This window comes from Rattus norvegicus, chromosome 2, assembly GCF_021556685.1.
Source record: "Rattus norvegicus strain SHRSP/BbbUtx chromosome 2, alternate assembly SHRSP_T2T, whole genome shotgun sequence".
Classification (NCBI taxonomy): Eukaryota; Metazoa; Chordata; class Mammalia; order Rodentia; family Muridae; genus Rattus; species Rattus norvegicus.
Window position 1 is genome coordinate 3,446,981 of NC_141535.1, and position 20,261 is coordinate 3,467,241.

The window sequence follows — 20,261 nt, forward strand, 5'->3', positions numbered from 1 at the left end:
ATATTGTTCTATATCCCAAACAGTCCACTTATTATTATTGCAGCCTATTGGGAACTAACCAAATTCACCAAGTTACTTAGATTCGGCTAACGATATTTGATAAATCTTTAAAAGTACACATATTACTAGAGCCTGTTAATGGAAACTACCTGAATTCACAAAGAAACAGTGTTTCAGTTCGTTAAAATCTTGCTGTATCTTGAATAGTACACTTATTACATGCGAATCCTATTAGGAACCCACTGAATTCACCATGATACTTAGAATCTGTTCGTTAAAATGTTACTATATCTTGAAAATACACTCATACAAGCATATCCCATTGGGAAGTCACTTAATTCACCTAGAATTTTTGATTCCAATAGTGAAAACATTTCTATATCCCGAGCAGTTCACTTGTTACTATTGCGGCCTATTGGGAACTAACCGAATTCACCAAGTTACTTAAATTCGGCTCAAGAAATTTTGACAAATCTTTAAAAGTACACATGTTAGTAGAGCCTGCTAATGGGAACTACGTGAATTTACAAAGAAACAGTGTTTCAGTTCGTTACAATGTTGCTGTATCTTGAATTGTACCCTTATTACATGCGAATCCTTTTGGGAACCTACTGAATTCACCATGATACTTAGATTCCGTTCCTTAAAATGTTGCTTTATTTAGAAAAGTACACTCAAAAAAGCATGTACCATTGGGAACTCACTGAATTCGCCTAGAAATTAGGATTCAATTCGTAAACATTTTTCTATATCCCAAACTCTCCTCTTGTTACCATTGCGGCCTATTGGGAACTAACTGAATTCACCAATTTAATTAGATTCGGCTCACGATTTTTTGATAAATCTTTAATATTACACATATTACTAAAGCCTGCTAGTGGGAACTACCCGAATTCACAAAGAAACAGTGTTTCAGTTCATTAAAGTTTTGCTGTATTTGAATAGTACCCTTATTACAAGCGCATCCTATTGGGAACCTACTGTATTCACCATGATACTTATATTATGTTCGTGAAAATGATGCCATATCTTGAAACATACACTTATATAAACAAGTCCTACTGGAACTGAATAAATTCGCATAGAAATTTTGATTCCATTTAGAAAATTTTTCTATATCCTGAAAAGTTCACTTATTACTATCTTGGCCTAGTGGGAACTGAGTTCGCCAAATAACTGAGATTCGGCTCGTGAAAATTTTGATAAAGCTTGAATGTACACTTCTTACTATAGCCTGCTAATAGGAACTACCTGAATTCACAAAGAAACTGTGGTTCCGTTCGTCAAAATTTTGCTGTATCTATATAGTACCCTTATTAGAAGCGCATCCTATTGGGAATTCACTGAATTCACCATGATACTTAGATTCGGTTCCTGAAAATGATGCTATATCTTGAAAAGTACACTTATACAAGCATGTCCCATTAGGAACTCACTGAATTCGCCTAGAAATTTTGATTCCATTTTTGAAAATTTTTCTATATCCCGAAAAGACCACTTTTTACTATCGCGGCCTATTGGGAACTAACTGAATTCACCAAGCAAATGAGATTTGGCTAGTGAAAATTTGATCAATCTTTTGAAGTACACTTCTTATGAGAGGCTGCTAATGGGAACTACCTGAATTCACAGAGACACTGTGTTTCAGTTCGTTAAAATGTTGCTGTATCTTGAATGGTACCATTATTACAAGCGCATCCTATTGGGAACCTACTGAATTCACCATGATACTTAGATTCGGTTCGTGAAAATGATGCTATATCTTAAAAAGTACACTTATACAAGCATGTTTTATTGGGAACTGAGTAAATTCGCATAAAATTTTTATTCCATTTGTGAAAATTTTCCTATATCCTGAAAAGTCACTTATTTCTATCGTGGCCTATTGGGAACTAACTGAGTTCGCCAAATAACTGAGATTCAGCTCGTCAAAATTTTGATAAATCTTTAAAAGTACACAAATTACTAGAGCCTGCTATTGGGAACTACCTTAATTCACTAAGAAACTGTTTTTCCATTCCTTCAAATTTTTCTTTTTTCTTTGTTTTTTTTTTGGGTTCTTTTTTTCGGAGCTGGGGACCGAACCCAGGGCCTTGTGCTTCCTAGACAAGCGCTCTACCGCTGAGCTAAATCCCCAACCCCTCAAATTTTTCTATATCTAAATAGTACCCTTATTACAAGTGCATCCTATTGGGAACCTACAGAATTCACCATGATACTTAGATTTGTTTCGTAAAAATGATGCTATATCTTGAAAAGTACACTTATAGAAGCATGTCCCATTGGAAAGTCACTGAATTCTCCTAGATTTTTTGATTCCATTAGTGAAAATTTTTCTAATCCCGAAAAGAACACTTTTTATTTTCGCGGCCTATTGGGAACTAACTAAATTCACCAAGAAAATGAGATTCAGCTAGTGAAAATTTGATAAATCTTTAAAAGTACACTTCTAACTAGAGACTGCTAATGGGGAACTTTTTCTATTAAAAATGTTTTCTTTTATTTTAATAATATGCATATGTATGTAGTAGCTGCTTGGTGGTAATGGTCGGTATGCACACATGAGAATGAAGTTGCTGGCATCCAGAGAGTGTGTCTGAGCTCTTGGAGCTGAGTCAATTGGTTGTTAGCTGCTAGATGTGTTTGCTTTGGCCAAACTCTGATTCTCTGCAAGAGTATTGTGTTCTCTTCTCTACTGAAGCGTCTCTTCAGTCCTGGAAAAAAACTTTTTTGTTCATTTTGCTTGTTTGTTATTTTTTTGTTTGTTTGTTTGTTTGTTTTCTTGGAAACAGGTTCTCACTATGTGTTAGTTTTCTGTCTAAGCTCCACCCCCACAGTTACTTGGTAAAAGCCAGGTATGCCTGGCACTATAAAAGGAGCTGCTTGTCCCCTCCTCATTCTCTTACTCTCTTCCTTTCTTGCTTCTTGTTCTTGCCCTGCTTCCCCTCTTACCCTTTGTCCCTTCTCTCCCCATTCTCCTTCCCCCTTCCCTCCACATGCACATGGCCGGTCTTTACTCCTCTCCTCTTCTACTCTTCTCTCATTAAACATTTCTACAGGGAACCTTGTCCCGTTGTGGTTTGTCTGGACATGAAATGAGATTTCTACCCCAATATTATGTAGTCCTGGCTGGCCTGAAACACTCTTTGCTACCCAATCACATGTACAGTTAATGGCAATTTAATATATTTTCATGATAATATTTGAGTATGTGAAACAAGATTCTTGTTGGTTTCAATGAAATATGAACGTGTACTTATGAATATGCTCTCCATGTTTATGTCAGCTCAATCTAGGCTATAGTCATCATAAAGGAGGGAACCTCGATTGAGAAAATACTTCCCCATAAGATCAGGTTGTAATCAAGCTTATAGGGTGTTATTTCAGTGATTTATACAGGAGGGCCCAGGCTCTTGTGGATGTGGCCACCCCTGGCCTGGTGGTCCTGGGCTGTATAAGAAAGCAAGCTGAGGAAGCCAGTAAGCAGCACCACTGGTTGACCACTGTATCAGTTGCTGCTTCTAGGGTGCTACCATGTTTGGGTTCCTATTCCAAGTTCCTTCAGTGATGGATTACCAAGTGGAAGTGTAAGGCAAATACACTCTTTCCTCTGCAACTTGCTTCAGTGTTTCATCACAGTGATAATAACCCTAACTAGGGCAATGAGTATCAATGCAAGTGTAGAGAAATGTATCACTTGCCTTGTATTTGGTCTTTTAGTAACAGTTGTCGGGGGTTTAATTTCCGGGAAACTTGATTTGTTTACTTCTAGTTTGTTATTTCTTTTTTAAAATTTATTTATCTTATGTATGTGAGTATACTGTCACTCTCTTCAGACACACCAGAAGAGGGCGTAGGATCTCATTACAGATCTGATCTGAGCTACCATGTGGTTGCTGGGAATTGATCTCAGGACCTCTGGAAGAGCAGTCAGGGCTCTTACTCACTGAGACATCTCTCCAGCCTCAGTTCTTATTAGTAATATAGAGATCAGTATATTTGGAAGATTCTTCAACTCCAGTTCGCATTCCTTTCGTGTGGTGTTTGTTAAAATTATGGCTGTTCTTCAGCCACTCCTCTGGAGTTGACAGATTATTCTCAGAGAGAAAAGAATCCTTTTGGGGAGAAGTAGCAGTTATTTGTAAATTTTGTTCTCTTCAGATATTTATTTCACTAATTTCCACTACTTGGGAAGTGACTTTGCCTTGGGACAATTTTTTATAGAAAACATAGTTTTAGTTTCTTGTGGGGCTTGCTTGGTTTTGTATTTTTCCTTAATTATTGACACCATACCCAAAGCCTCTTCAATGATAGGCGAGTGCTGCACCCCTGATGCATATCCATAGCCTTAGCATCTCTCTCAGTGTCAGACTTGATACCCTCCTTATTACACCATCAATAAGGATTTTCTCACTGGCTTTTCACAGCAGGAACTTTGGTGAGCATACCATGCTCTTAAATGAATAATCAAATGAATTGTTATTATTTTTTATTTCTCACTTATTTTTCTTTTATTTGTTCATTTTTTTTAAGAAATGAGACTAGGGTTCTGTAGTTGAGGCTGGTCCTGAGTTCATTATATAGATGGGGCTGGCCTTGAACTTCTGATTCTCCTCATTGTACCTCCCAGACACTGAAATTAAAGGTGTAATACACCATACCTTACTTTAAGTTTGAAGATATATTCTATTATTTGTAGAGAAATGGCAGGAGGACAGTGTTCCCAGCTTGCCAGCTTGCAGGCAACCTAGGGTCTTTGTCATTCTAAACAAACTGAGACAAAGGAAGCAGACTTTCTCAAGCAGAGAATCCTGGTGCTCTGCCAAGTAAGCTGCAAACCTGAGGAAGAGACCTTCTTGTTGCTTTTCCCATGAGAAAGTAACTTTGTTTATAGTTTAATAGACATCTTGATGGGAAGCATGGTGGTGAGCAGAAGCAGAGAGAGCAGACTGGATAAACAACATTCTTTACCTCTCAAAGCTTCCCTCCTGGGACATGCTTCTTCCAGCAAGGCCATTCCTCTTAATCCCTTCCAAACAGCACCACCAGCTAAGTTTCTAAATATCTGTGTCTGTGAGGACATTCTCATGCATATGACTACATGTTGTTACATTTAATGACTGCCACATACACATTAGCAGAATGTTCAAATCATTTGCTGTTAAAAGTACATGTATAGATTCAGAGTTTCTTTGAACCAGTCATTATACAATAGGAATTTCTTTGGCTCTTAAGGGATGAAGACTAGCAAATAAACCTCTTAAGGAGAATTTATGAGATACATCTGGCAATCCTGGGCTTGATGAGGAACACACCATGGAACACCCTGGTACCTGCCTAGAGCAAATTTAAGAGCAAAGTCCACAGAATTAGTAATTTATTCTCAGGGCCTTTTACATATGCCCCTAAAAAATTTAAATTGTCTTTCTCACTCCTAGGACTAGGTGACAACTTCCATGTGTCTTTAGCCATTTTTCATGTGTATAATATGTTGTTAATACAAATGTCTGAAAGAGAAACCAAATCAAAAGGCATTTCAAAAACTAGGAGTCATGTGTGTGGATAAAATATGTTTTAAGATTAAAGATTCTTATAAATCTTACCAAAGCTAGTTTGACTTTGATAGTGAAGGCTTCATATAATAGTCTCTGATATAATCTTAAAGAATTACAGAAAGCAATGTAAATGTTGCATTAATATATGAAAGTTAATGCAGTGGTGGCCTAACTTGTACCTAGAAAAATTTAATTGTGCCTCTTTTGATCCAACAATGACTTAACTAGCTGACTAGTTAGTCCCTAAGCTGGAAGCTTGAGACATGCCAAGATCTGGTAATCTTGGTGTGTATAGTAGAGTTAAGTGTTGCATTAAGAATGCCAGTGTTTTCTGTCCTCTGACCTTGTCTTTCCTTCTCTGCCCTCATGGCTCTGCTCTTGTCTGCCTGCTTCTACCCAGTCTCCAGGTTCTCACCCCACCCCAATTCTTCCTACCCCTGATCTCTTGCATGTAATCATTTCTCAAGAGCACATCTTGGCATGGGTCTGCAGTAAGTAATACTCGCTTAATGTATTTTGTTTCAACCTCATGTATTAAATTTGTTATCACACTAACAAGTCCTTTATGTAGATCTTTTAATGAACTTCTTGGGGGTGCATTTTGTTTAGCAGATGTGTTATACTATGTGTGTTTTCTAGAGTGGCTTGTATGACATAGTTTAAGAGTCATTTTAGGTCAGATGTCAAAGGGAATATTTTAGTAGATTGTTTAACTAATTAATGGTAACAAGTAAGTGACAGATGGATTTATTGATGTTTTATGCAAAGTGGATGTTAAGTGTCATGCAGGAGGGCATATATTCTCCATTGACCCCGATTACAAGTAAAAAGTTGGAAAGTGTTTAAATATGAGACTAAAAGTGTAGGAAGGATGTTCTCTGGACAGACTGGACTGATAAAGCAACCTGAAAATAACATTTTGATAAGGCTTACTTGGGATTATACTTTTGTCTTTCATTAATTGGACATTTGAGTTTTCAAATTTTCATTTCCCTTGATAAAATATCAATGAAGTGTACGTTATGGTATAAAACTGACTTTTTTTTTCTCTCTCCATACAGAATCTCTGCCTACCATGAGGCAGTGCTGTTGGAGGACGAAATCTGAAAATCATGGCTGTGAAAAAGGCTGTGTTTTAATGAATAAAGATATTTACATATCCAGATAATTTTTGTTCATTTTAGTTTACAATATGATTTCAGATAGAATATATTTTCACTGCTCAAAAATTCTAACCTTTAAAGTTAATTTAATCTCAAAAATTATGTTCAGAGGAAGTAGATATTCTTTTATTTTATTTTATTTTTTTTATTATCTTGAGTATTTCTTATATACATTTCAAGTGTTATTCCCTTTCCCGGTTTCCGGACAGACATCACCCTCCCCCCTCCCCTTCCTTGTGGGTGTTCCCCTCCCAAACCTCCCCCCATTGCCACCCTCCCCGCATAGTCTAGTTCACTGGGGGTTCAGTCTTAGCAGGACCCAGGGCTTCCCCTTCCACTGGTGCTCTTACTAGGATATTCATTGCTACCTATGGGGACAGAGTCCAGGGTCAGTCCATGTATAGTCTTTAGGTAGTGGCTTAGTCCCTGGAAGCTCTGGTTGCTTGACATTGTTGTACTTTTGGGGTCTCGAGCACCTTCAAGCTCTTCCAGTTCTTTCTCTGATTCCTTCAACGGGGGACCTATTCTAAGTTCAGTGGTTTGCTGCTGGCATTCGCCTCTGTATTTGCTGTATTCTGGCTGTGTCTCTCAGGAGCGATCTACATCCGGCTCCTGTCGGTCTGCACTTCTTTGCTTCATCCATCTTGTCTAATTGGGTGGCTGTATATGTATGGGCCACCTGTGGGGCAGGCTCTGAATGGGTGTTCCTTCCGTCTCTGTTTTAATCTTTGCCTCTCCCTTCCCTGCCAAGGGTATTCTTTTTCCTCATTTAAAGAAGGAGTGAAGCATTCACATTTTGATCATCCATCTTGAGTTTCCTTTGTTCTAGGGATATAGGGTAATTCAAGCATTTGGGCTAATAGCCACTTATCAATGAGTGCATACCATGTATGTCTTTCTGTGAGTGGGTTAGCTCACTCAGGATGATATTTTCCAGTTCCAACCATTTGCCTACGAATTTCATAAACTCGTTGTTTTTGATAGCTGAGTAATATTCCATTGTGTAGATGTACCACATTTTCTGTATCCATTCCTCTGTTGAAGGGCATCTGGGTTCTTTCCAGTTTCTGGCTATTATAAATAAGGCTGCGATGAACATAGTGGAGCACGTGTCTCTTTTATATGTTGAGGCATCTTTTGGGTATATGCCCAAGAGAGGTATGGCTGGATCCTCAGGCAGTTCAATGTCCAATTTTCTGAGGAACCTACAGACTGATTTCCAGAATGGTTTTACCAGTCTGCAATCCCACCAACAATGGAGGAGTGTTCCTCTTTCTCCACATCCTCGCCAGCATCTGCTGTCACCTGAGTTTTTGATCTTAGCCATTCTCACTGGTGTGAGGTGAAATCTCAGGGTTGTTTTGATTTGCATTTCCCTTATGACTAAAGATGTTGAACATTTCTTTAGGTGTTTCTCAGCCATTCGGCATTCCTCAGCTGTGAATTCTTTGTTCAGCTCTGAACCCCATTTTTTAATAGGGTTATTTGTTTCCCTGCGGTCTAACTTCTTGAGTTCTTTGTATATTTTGGATATAAGGCCTCTATCTGTTATAGGATTGGTAAAGATCTTTTCCCAATCTGTTGGTTGTCGTTTTGTCCTAACCACAGTGTCCTTTGCCTTACAGAAGCTTTGCAGTTTTATGAGATCCCATTTGTCGATTCTTGATCTTAGAGCATAAGCCATTGGTGTTTTGTTCAGGAAATTTTTTCCAGTGCCCATGTGTTCCAGATGCTTCCCTAGTTTTTCTTCTATTAGTTTGAGTGTGTCTGGTTTGATGTGGAGGTCCTTGATCCACTTGGACTTAAGCTTTGTACAGGGTGATAAGCATGGATCGATCTGCATTCTTCTGCATGTTGCCCTCCAGTTGAACCAGCACCATTTGCTGAAAATGCTATCTTTTTTCCATTGGATGGTTTTGGCTCCTTTGTCAAAAATCAAGTGACCATAGGTGTGTGGGTTCATTTCTGGGTCTTCAATTCTATTCCATTGGTCTATCTGTCTGTCTCTGTACCAATACCATGCAGTTTTTATCACTATTGCTCTGTAATACTGCTTGAGTTCAGGGATAGTGATTCCCCCTGAAGTCCTCTTATTGTTGAGGATAGCTTTAGCTATCCTGGGTTTTTTGTTATTCCAGATGAATTTGCAAATTGTTCTGTCTAACTCTTTGAAGAATTGGATTGGTATTTTGATGGGGATTGCATTGAATCTGTAGATTGCTTTTGGTAAAATGGCCATTTTTACTATATTAATCCTGCCAATCCATGAGCATGGGAGATCTTTCCATCTTCTGAGGTCTTCTTCAATTTCTTTCCTCAGTGTCTTGAAGTTCTTATTGTACAGATCTTTTACTTGCTTGGTTAAAGTCACACCGAGGTACTTTATATTATTTGGGTCTATTATGAAGGGTGTCGTTTCTCTAATTTCTTTCTCGGCTTGTTTCTCTTTTGTATAGAGGAAGGCAACTGATTTATTTGAGTTAATTTTATACCCAGCCACTTTGCTGAAGTTGTTTATCAGCTTTAGTAGTTCTCTGGTGGAACTTTTGGGATCACTTAAATATACTATCATGTCGTCTGCAAATAGTGATATTTTGACATCTTCTTTTCCGATCTGTATCCCCTTGATCTCCTTTTGTTGTCTGATTGCTCTGGCTAGAACTTCAAGAACTATATTGAATAAGTAGGGAGAGAGTGGGCAGCCTTGTCTAGGCCCTGATTTTAGTGGGATTGCTTCAAGTTTCTCTCCATTTAGTTTAATGTTAGCAACTGGTTTGCTGTATATGGCTTTTACTATGTTTAGGTATGGGCCTTGAATACCTATTCTTTCCAGGACTTTTATCATGAAGGGGTGTTGAATTTTGTCAAATGCTTTCTCAGCATCTAATGAAATGATCATGTGGTTCTGTTCTTTCAGTTTGTTTATATGATGGATCACGTTGATGGTTTTCCTTATATTAAACCATCCCTGCATGCCTGGGATGAAGCCTACTTGATCATGGTGGATGATTGTTTTTATGTGCTCTTGAATTCGGTTTGCCAGAATTTTATTGAGTATTTTTGCGTCGATATTCATAAGGGAAATTGGTCTGAAGTTCTCTTTCTTTGTTTGGTCTTTGTCTGGTTTAGGTATAAGAGTAATTGTGGCTTCATAGAAGGAATTCGGTAGGGCTCCATCTGTTTCAATTTTGTGGAATAGTTTGGATAATATTGGTATAAGGTCTTCTATGAAGGTTTGATAGAATTCTGCACTAAACCCGTCTGGACCTGGGCTCTTTTTGGTTGGGAGACCTTTGATGACTGCTTCTATTTCCTTAGGAGTTATGGGGTTGTTTAACTGGTTTATCTGTTCCTGATTTAACTTCGATACCTGATATCTGTCTAGGAAATTGTCCATTTCCTGAAGATTTTCAAGTTTTGTTGAATATAGGTTTTTATAGTAAGATCTGATGATTTTTTGAATTTCCTCTGAATCTGTAGTTATGTCTCCCTTTTCATTTCTGATTTTGTTAATTTGGACGCACTCTCTGTGTCCTCTCGTTAGTCTGGCTAAGGGTTTATCTATCTTGTTGATTTTCTCAAAGAACCAACTTTTGGTTCTGTTGATTCTTTCTATGGTCCTTTTTGTTTCTACTTGGTTGATTTCAGCTCTGAGTTTGATTATTTCCTGCCTTCTACTCCTCCTGGGTGTATTTGCTTCTTTTTGTTCTAGAGCTTTTAGGTGTGCTGTCAAGCTGCTGACATATGCTCTTTCCTGTTTCTTTCTGCAGGCACTCAGTGCTATGAGTTTTCCTCTTAGCACAGCTTTCATTGTGTCCCATAAGTTTGGGTATGTTGTACCTTCATTTTCATTAAATTCTAAAAAGTTTTTAATTTCTTTCTTTATTTCTTCCTTGACCAGGTTATCATTGAGTAGAGCATTGTTCAATTTCCACGTATATGTGGGCATTCTTCCCTTATTGTTATTGAAGACCAGTTTTAGGCCGTGGTGGTCCGATAGCACGCATGGGATTATTTCTATCTTTCTGTACCTGTTGAGGCCCGTTTTTTGACCAATTATATGGTCAATTTTGGAGAAAGTACCATGAGGAGCTGAGAAGAAGGTATATCCTTTTGCTTTAGGATAGAATGTTCTATAAATATCCGTTAAGTCCATTTGGCTCATGACTTCTCTTAGTCTGTCTACATCTCTGTTTAATTTCTGTTTCCATGATCTGTCCATTGATGAGAGTGGGGTGTTGAAATCTCCCACTATTATTGTGTGAGGTGCAATGTGTGTTTTGAGCTTTAGTAAGGTTTCTTTTACATATGTAGGTGCCCTTGTATTTGGGGCATAGATATTTAGGATTGAGAGTTCATCTTGGTGGATTTTTCCTTTGATGAATATGAAGTGTCCTTCCTTATCTTTTTTGATGACTTTTAGTTGAAAATTGATTTTCTTTGATATTAGAATGGCTACTCCAGCTTGCTTCTTCTGACCATTTGCTTGGAAAATTGTTTTCCAGCCTTTCACTCTGAGGTAATGTCTGTCTTTGTCTCTGAGGTGTGTTTCCTGTAGGCAGCAGAATGCAGGGTCCTCATTGCGTATCCAGTTTGTTAATCTATGTCTTTTTATTGGGGAGTTGAGGCCATTGATATTGAGAGATATTAAGGAATAGTGATTATTGCTTCCCGTTATATTCATATTTGGAAGTGAGGTTATGTTTGTGTGCTTTCATTCTCTTTGTTTTGTTGCCAAGATGATTAGTTTCTTGCTTCTAGGGTATAGCTTGCCTCCTTATGTTGGGCTTTACCCTTTATTATCCTTTGTAGTGCTGGATTTGTAGAAAGATATTGTGTAAATTTGGTTTTGTCATGGAATATCTTGGTTTCTCCATCTATGTTAATTGAGAGTTTTGCAGGATACAGTAGCCTGGGCTGGCATTTGTGTTCTCTTAGGGTCTGTATGACATCTGTCCAGGATCTTCTGGCCTTCATAGTTTCTGGTGAAAAGTCTGGTGTGATTCTGATAGGTCTGCCTTTATATGTTACTTGACCTTTTTCCCTTACTGCTTTTAATATTCTTTCTTTATTTTGTGCGTTTGGTGTTTTGACAATTATGTGACGGGAGGTGTTTCTTTTCTGGTCCAATCTATTTGGAGTTCTGTAGGCTTCTTGTATGCCTATGGGTATCTCTTTTTTTAGGTTATGGAAGTTTTCTTCTATGATTTTGTTGAAGATATTTACTGGTCCTTTGAGCTGGGAGTCTTCACTCTCTTCTATACCTATTATCCTTAGGTTTGATCTTCTCATTGAGTCCTGGATTTCCTGTATGTTTCGGATCAGTAGCTTTTTCCGCTTTACATTATCTTTGACAGTTGAGTCAATGATTTCTATGGAATCTTCTGCTCCCGAGATTCTCTCTTCCATCTCTTGAATTCTGTTGGTGAAGCTTGTATCTACAGCTCCTTGTCTTTTCTTTTGATTTTCTATGTCCAGGGTTGTTTCCATGTGTTCTTTCTTGATTGCTTCTATTTCCATTTTTAATTCCTTCAACTGTTTGATTGTGTTTTCCTGGAATTCTTTCAGGGATTTTTGCGATTCCTCTCTGTAGGCTTCTACTTGTTCTCTAAGGGAGTTCTTTATGTCTTTCTTGAAGTCCTCCAGCATCATGATCAAATATGATTTTGAAACTAGGTCTTGCTTTTCTGGTGTGTTTGGATATTCCGTGTTTGCTTTGGTGGGAGAATTGGGCTCCGATGATGCCATGTAGTCTTGGTTTCTGTTGCTTGGGTTCCTGCGCTTGCCTCTCGCCATCAGATTATCTCTAGTGTTACTTTGTTCTGCTATTTCTGACAGTGGCTAGACTGTCCTATAACCTGTGTGTCAGGAGTGCTGTAGACCTGTTTTCCTGTTTTCTTTCAGTCAGTTATGGGGACAGAGTGTTCTGCTTTCGGGCGTGTAGTTTTTCCTCTCTACAGGTCTTCAGCTGTTCCTGTGGGCCTGTGTCTTGAGTTCACCAGGCAGGTTTCTTGCAGGGGAAAAGTTGGTCCTACCTGTGGTTCCAAGGCTCAAGTTTGCTCGTGGGGTACTGCCTAAGTCCTCTCCGCTGTGGCAGCAACCAGGAAAATCTGTGCCGCTCCTTCTGGGAGCCTCCGTGCACCAGGGTTTCAGATGACGTTTGGTGTTTTTCTCTGGCGCCTGGATGTGCACAGAGTGCAGTCTCTTCTGGTTTCTGAAGGTTCAGCTCTCCCTCCCACGGGATTTGGTTGCAGAGAACTGTTTATCCGGTCTGTTTCCTTCAGGTTCCGGCAGTGTCTCAGGCGCAGGGTTCCTTCCGCTCCCGGGCCCTCCCCTATGGGAACCCAGAGGCCTTATACAGTTGCCTCTTGGGCCAGGGATGTGGGCAGGGGTGGGCAGTGTTGGTGGTCTCCTCTGCTCTGCAGCCTCAGGAGTGCCCACCTGATCAGGCGGTGAGGTCTCTCTCCCACGGGGTTTGGGAGCAGAGAGCTGCTGCGGTCCGGGATCCGCCGGTGTGGGACTTCCGGTCGGAAGTAGATATTCTTGCACAGAACAACTCAATATATTTTTGTTTAGCTCAGAATTGCTAGTAATTCTGAGAATAAGGAAAAACATATAAGTATCTAGTACATAGTGGTATTAGTTAATCTTCTGTACATAGCAAAACATTCTTTTTATGTTTCTAGTTTTTGAAAAATACAAAGAACAGATAAAATTTACTAATCAGTAATAGTAAGTTGTTTGCAGTTTGGACAAAGTATACCACTAGTTGTCACCTATAGCTTCACTTTAAAGGCAAACTAATCTTTACTATATTAATCCTGCCAATCCATGAGTTTGGGAGATCTTTCCATCTTCTGAGATCTTCTTCAATTTCTTTCTTCAGAGGCTTGACGTTCTTATCATACAGGTCTTTCTCTTGCTTGGTTAGAGTCACACCAAGGTATTTTATATTATTTGGGACTATTATGAAGGGTGTCATTTCCCTAATTTCTATCTCTGCTTGTTTCTCTTTTGTGTAGAGAAAGGCTACTGATTTGTTTGAATTAATTTTATACCCAGCCACTTTGCTGAAGGTGTTTATCAGGTTTAGTAGTTCTCTGGTGCAACTTTTGGGATCACTGAAGTATACAATCATATTGTCTGCAAATCATGATATTTTGACTTCTTCCTTTCCAATCTGTATCCCCTTGATCTCCTTTTGTAGTTTGATTGCTCTGGCTAGAACTTCAAGAACTATATTGAATAAGTAGGGAGAGAGTGGGCAGCCTTGTCTAGTCCCCGATTTTAGTGGGATTGCTTCACGTTTCTCTCCAGTTAGAGAATGGTTTTCTGTATATGGCTTTTACTATCTTTATGTATGGGCCTTGAATTCTTGTTCTTTCCAGGAACTTTATCATACAGGGGTGTTGTATTTTGTCAAATGCTTTCTCAGCCTCCAATGAAAGGATGATGTGGTTTTATCTTTCAGTTTGTTTATATAGTGGATTACGTTGATGCTTTTTCGTGTGTAAAATCATCCCTGCATCCCTGGAATGAAGCCTACTTGATCATGATGGATGATTGTTTTGATATGCTCCTGGATTCGGTTTGCAAGAATTTTATTGAGTATTTTGTATTGATATTCATGAGGGAAATTGGTCTGAAGTTCTCTTTCTTTGTTGGGTCTTTGTATGGTATAGGCATAAGAGTAATTGTGGCTTCATAGAAGGAATTCGGTAGTCCTCCACCTGTTTCAATTTCATGGACTAGTTTGGATAGTATTGGTATGAGGTCTTTTATGAAGGTCTGATAGAATTCTACACTGAACCAATCTGGACCTGGGCTCTTTTTGATTGGGAGACTTTTAATGACTGCTTCAGATTCATTGCAGTCCCCATCAAAATTCCAAGCCAATTCTTCATGGAGTTAGAACAACTTTCAAATTCATGCGGAATAACAAAAAAGCCCAGGGGAGCTAAAACTATCCTCAACAATAAAAAGACTTCCGGGGAAATCACTATCCCTGAACTCAAGCAGTATCACAGGGAAATAGTGATAATAACTGTATGGTATTGGTATACAGACAGACAGATAGACCAGTGGAATAGAATTGAAGAGCCAGAAGTGAACCCATACACCTATGGTCACTTAGTTTTTGACAAAGGAGCCAAGGAAAAAAGATAACATTTTCAGAAAATGGTGCTGGTTCAAATGGAGGTAAGCATGTAGAAGAATGCAGAAAGTTCCATACTTATAAGCCGGTACAAAGGTTAAGTCCAAGTGGATCAAGGACCTCCACATTAAACCAGATACACCCAAACTTATAGAAGAGGAAGTGGGGAAAAACCTCGAACACATAGGCACTGGAGAAAATTTCCTAAACAAAACACCAATAGCTTATGCTCTAAGATCAAGAATTGACAAATGGGATCTCATAAATCTGCAAAGCTTCTGTAAGGCAAAGGACACATTTGTAAGGACAAAATGACAACCAACAGATTAGGAAAAGATCTTTAGTAATCCTACGACCAACAGAGGGCTTGTATCCAAAATATACAAAGAACTCATGAAATTAGACTGCAGGGAGACAAATAACCTTATTACAAAATAGGGTTCAGAGCTAAACAAAGAATTCACAGCTGAGGAGTGCTGAATGGCTGACAAACACCTAAAGAAATGTTCAACATCTTTAGTCATAAGGGAAATGCAAATCAAAACAACCCTGAGATTCCACCTCACACCAGTGACTGGGTAAGATCAAAAACTCAGGTGACAGCAGATGCTGGTGAGGATATGGAGAAGAAGGAACACTCCTCCATTGTTGGTGGGATTACAGACTAGTACAATCATTCTGGAAATCAGTCTGGAGGTTCCTCAGAAAATTGGATATTGAAATACCTGAGGACCCAGGTATACCTCTCTTGGGCAGATACCCAAAAGATACCCTAACATATAACAAAGACACATGCTCCACTCTGTTTAAAGCAGCCTTATTTATAATAGCCAGAATCTGGAATGAACCCAGATGCCCTTCAATAGAGGAATGGATAAAAAAAAATTTGGTGCATCTACACTATGGAATACTACTCAGCTATCAAAAACAATGACTTTATGAAATTCATAGACAAATGGATGGAACTGGAAAATTTCATCCTGAGTGAGGTAAGCCAATCACAGAAAAACAACATGGTATGTACTCATTGATAAGTGGATATTAACCCATATGTTTGAATTACCCTAGATGCACAGAACACATGAAACCCAAGAAGGATGACCAAAATACGAATGCTTCACTCCTTCTTAAAAGGGGAACAAGATAACCCTTGGGAGGGAATAAGGGAGGCAAAGTTTAGAATAGAAACTGAAGAAACACCCATTCAGAGCCTGCCCCACATGTGGCCCATACATATACAGCCACCAAACTAGATAAGATGGATGAAGCAAAGAAATGCATGCTGACAGGAAGTGGATGTAGATCTCTGCTGAGAGACACACCCAGAATACAGCAAATACATAGGCGAATGCCAGCAGCAAACCACTGAACTGAGAATGGGACCCCCATTGCAGGAATCTTAGAAAAGATTTAAAAAGCTTGAAGGGGCTTGAGATCCCATATGAACAACAATGCCAACCAACCAGAGCTTCCAGGGACTAAGCCTGTACCCAAAGAGTATACATGGACTGACCCTGTGCTCCAACTGCATAGGTAGCAATGAATAGCCTAGTAAGAGCACCAGTGGAAGGGGAAACCCTTGGTCCTGCCAAGCCTGAATCCCCAGCGAATGTGATTGTAGGGGGAGAGGGTCGTAATTAGGGGAGGATGGGGAGGGGAACACCCATATAAAAGGTGAGGGGAAGGGGTTAGGCAGATTTTTTCCTGGAAACGAGGAAAGGGAATAACAAATGAAATGTAAATAAGAAATACCCAAGTTAATAAAGATGGAGAAAAAAAAGCAAACTAATCAAAATAGTGTAAAAAAATATGAAATTTTATTTGTAAGTGTGCTGCTATTTTAAAGTTATTTTTGTGGCAGGGAGTTGTACCTACTGTTTATTAAAATCTCTTTTCTTGGTAGAATGAGCACCTGGCTGCCTTGTTCTAGAAGCTGGAGGAACCCTCTGTTCTGTTAAGCAGGAGGATGGAACGCTGCAATGTTTAGAGGAAGTGCTATCTATATTAATGGTTAGAGATGTTGAGTGCTTTTTACTGGTTTTGTGCCCAATTTTATCATGAACTTTTTATGATTAAGAAAATTTTGTTTTAATCTTCAATTACTTATAGTCTGACTTATTTGCTTTTCTGTTACTATAATGAAATACCATGACCAAGTCAGTTTATGGAAGAGTTTATTTTGGTTGTGCCAGTTTTAGGACCTGTACTATCATATTTTGGAACACCAGGGGGAAATATTAGAAGTAATATTATTATAACGTAGTGTTATCCTAATAGTTGGGTTATAATAATCCTTATTAACAATCTCTGGTTATTCTAAACCAGTAATTTTCCTTATTAGGTAATATTTACTTTCACCACTATAAATATAATAGTCATGCGGCAAAACTAGTAACAGCTAATGATGAAAGAAAAATTGCCTGTGTATATAGACTTTGGTTTTTTTGTGAAATTCTTTTTGAAATATGTCAAATTATAACAGCAGTATTGTTGGTATTAGGAATTCCCTTGAGCAGTGACACCATTTGGTAACTGTTGACATGGAAACAGCCCTACATTCCCAGTATTGCTTTGGTCCAAATCCAAACTCCACGTGGGAGTAGTTATGTCATATTCCAAATGAAAGGCAGACTTCTTCTGCCCTCATGCTCTCTCTTCTCTTCATTCTTTTCTCTTCTTTCTCTCGCCCCTTTCCCTTGTCTTGTTCTCCCATTAAATCTCACCAAGTAGAACTGTATTAGTTTTGTGTGCTTTATTTGGATGGGTGTGGTGGGTATTTTATTACAACGAGATTTTAATAACAACAAGTATGATAATTTAAGAGCTTGGAAATCAGACTGACTTGAAATAAATTCCAATATGGGCACTCACCAGATGTTGAACTTATATTACTAATATAAAAGTAGTGGGTGATAGTAATTTTTCCCTGTAGTGTTGTGAGAATAAATCTAACTCCTTGTAAACCTCTTGTGTTTTATTACTTATCAGGAACATTGGGTAGTAGTAGCCATTTTAATTGTTTCATGAAATAAAGTTTGTAGAGTTGTGGAGAATGGAGTTTATCAAAGCTAACCTACACATAACTACACATAACTAAACTGTATAATCAGATTTATCTTATAAAGTTATAATCTTAAAGGAAGAAGGTTAGAATGTAGAATAGGAAATAATGCTATGCTACTGTTAGAAGTGATTTAACATTCTATCACAAAACTGAAGAAATGGAAATTCATCTATTAAGGTGTCATACAGTCCAAAATACATTCTATATTATGTTAACATTATTCTTAAATGTGATTTTTTAAAATGGACTAAATATGTTTTTAATGAGAAGAATTAGTTTGGGTTTGAATGCTCTTTTTTTCCGTTTAGGCAATATGTCAGTTTTGAGGGCACCCAGACATCAGAGCTCTGGAAGGCATGTTGATACTGTGTTTTTCTTTGTCTCCTGGGTGTAAGAAGTATAACAGATCTTAAAGAGCTGCATTTTTGTTTGTTTAAAAAAAACTGATACATAAGAGGGTGTGTGTTGTGTGTGTGTATGTTTCTGTGTGTTGTGTGTGTCTGTGTGTGTGTCTCTGTGTGTATCTAAAATGATAGCAATATATTCTTTGGAAAGTATTTTGTTCTTTCTCAATTAAATTTATTCATTTGTTCAAATTGGCTACCCTTTATTATCACAGGTATAGGGAAATTAGAATCCTACTGCTCTAGTGTACGTTGAAATATAGAGAAGAGTATCTTAAATTGAGGACTCTGTTATGTCACATAGGTGAGAGTTTCTGGATATTTTCTATATCTTTCTATTGCTCATTCAGGGGAAATTTCTGCTATACTGTGTCTTCAGACTTTCTCTTCTGTTCAAATAACTCTCTTCCCTTAATGTAGGTAAACATACTAACTTTTGTGTTTTGCATAATTCTGTTTCATTGAGTTGAGTCAACTGGGCAGTCTGTTTTGCAAATGAAATTTCAGGTTTATGTGTGTACTACTTACTAGTATTAGAAGCATTTATTTAGCATTTTTCTTTAGTTCTTTCTGGACAAGATAGCTACATTTGCAGTTTTGTTTGAAAGTCCGTTTTTCTCTTATGTGAAAATACTAGAAAATTCTAGATTCCCAACAAGGCTTTATTTTGTTCTGCATAGTTTTGACTCAGCTCTGAAAGGGATTTTTTTGAATGTAAAGGAATTGATTTTAGGCTAGGGATACTTACCTTCTGGTCTATTGTACTTTTGTCTGGCTTATGTAGTGAGGCAGGAGAGCTTTATGTGTTCTGTGTTTCTTTGTTCTGAGCCCCCTGCTCTCTAACATATTTATACCTACTTATACCAGAATTACAAAAGTCTGATTGTAGTTTTATGTCTCATTTTCTTCTCCTACAATCTGAACCTGATATCTGAGTTGCCTGTTTTTCCTTGTAAGAAATCAAAGGCCACAGAAAACTGACTCTGCTGCTGTTAGATTGAGTCAGTTCATCAGAGCCATGTTTGGTGGAGCAAGCTTTTAATCCTAGCAAGTGAATCTCTATGAGTTCCCGGCCAGCCTGGTCTACATAGAACACCTTTTCATCCTGATGTTAACACCCAGCTGGAGTGGAATTATTACCAGAATAAACTGAAAGGAAAAGCAGGTGCACATAAGTTCTTTAAAGCAATAGTCCTCCCATGGATGGTCTTTGAATGTTGGTGTTGGTGTTGGTGCATTAGAAGTAAAAGTAGAAGTGGAATAATTAGATCTTTGAAGGCTTTAAGAATGCTAGTGACTGTAGAGAGAGTATCTTGTGTATTTGTATGGATATATCACCTTTCAGTTAAAAAAATTATGGCCTATAGGAAAGGGTAGAATAGAGGGTGAGACAACTAGGAGGTAGAGAGAATTTTGGGATAGAGCCAGGTGTAGAGATTTGCCCTGGAAAATGTAACCAGACAGACTCATGGTTCCTCAGCACAGGTAATGAGCCACATGGCAGAATGTAGATTTGAGTAAGTGGGTTAGAATTTGTCAGAGAATAGTCTACCTCTATGGACAAGGTATTTGTTAATATATTTTGAGTCTCTGTCTAATTCCTGGGATCATGGTGCTGGGAGGAAGAACCAGGTCCAAACTTCTACAAGTGACAACATGAATCGAAACAAAATCTAAATCTGAGCAATGACCAGTGTATAGTTTTGATTTTTGGAACAGGATGATGATGTTCACCTGGAACTCAATCCCAACATAGGTTGGGAGTGAAAGCTTGATTTATTTCATATTAACTAGATGAGCTATTGGCGATGTGGCTTATATCACCGTGCAGACACTGAACATTTATGTTCTTCAATATTTTTTAGAACTTAAAAGCAGACACCATGGTACCTAACCTCGGCTTTCAGGATATGACACCAA